Below are 213 nucleotides of genomic sequence, written 5' to 3'. Positions count from 1 at the left end.
AGTGCCCTGGCAAGCACAAAACAAATTCCGTAAAGAACGAGCAGATTAATTATGTAGCAAATTCATTTGGTACACCTGCTTGCAACTTGTTTCTTTTGAGAAAACGCATAATCGTGACGATAGGAACGAAAGACCGCCTAATTGCTGAGCTTAACTTGAACTTGAAATTAAACTTTAACTTTAAATGCTCAGCTCTGTCAGGAAGCGCAAGGG

This window comes from Frankliniella occidentalis, unplaced genomic scaffold (assembly GCF_000697945.3).
Source record: "Frankliniella occidentalis isolate FOCC.00 unplaced genomic scaffold, Focc_3.1 Scaffold297, whole genome shotgun sequence".
Classification (NCBI taxonomy): Eukaryota; Metazoa; Arthropoda; class Insecta; order Thysanoptera; family Thripidae; genus Frankliniella; species Frankliniella occidentalis.
The sequence above is the reverse complement of the archived record's forward strand: the minus strand, read 5'-3'. Positions refer to the sequence as shown.